Source organism: Leptonychotes weddellii, unplaced genomic scaffold, assembly GCF_054177405.1.
Source record: "Leptonychotes weddellii isolate Sample4059 unplaced genomic scaffold, ASM5417740v2 HiC_scaffold_368262, whole genome shotgun sequence".
In the NCBI taxonomy this organism is placed as follows: domain Eukaryota; kingdom Metazoa; phylum Chordata; class Mammalia; order Carnivora; family Phocidae; genus Leptonychotes; species Leptonychotes weddellii.
Window position 1 is genome coordinate 1 of NW_027970572.1, and position 207 is coordinate 207.

Below are 207 nucleotides of genomic sequence, written 5' to 3' on the forward strand. Positions count from 1 at the left end.
TCCTAGGTGAACAAACCTTCAAAAAGCAAGAAATGGATACAGGATCTAGTTACAATGTAGCTGTAAAGTGCTGCCTTGTCTTTGCCCCCTGCTCAAAATAAAGCTGTTACCTTTCTAGCCCTGTCCGCCATGGTGCTTAGCAGCCAGGGATGCATGGTCTCAGACATGTTTACCAAGTAAAACACTGACTTGAGGGGCGTCTGGGTG

The 207-nt window shown here is 46.9% G+C and overlaps 1 non-coding gene across 1 annotated transcript; it reads left to right on the forward strand.

The window, feature by feature from the left end:
- Positions 1-36: 36 nt before the first annotated feature.
- On the forward strand, positions 37-167 carry LOC145719274 (small nucleolar RNA SNORA63). The gene has a single exon (XR_014142283.1). It is a non-coding gene; the product is annotated as a small nucleolar RNA SNORA63 (small nucleolar RNA).
- Positions 168-207: the final 40 nt, after the last annotated feature.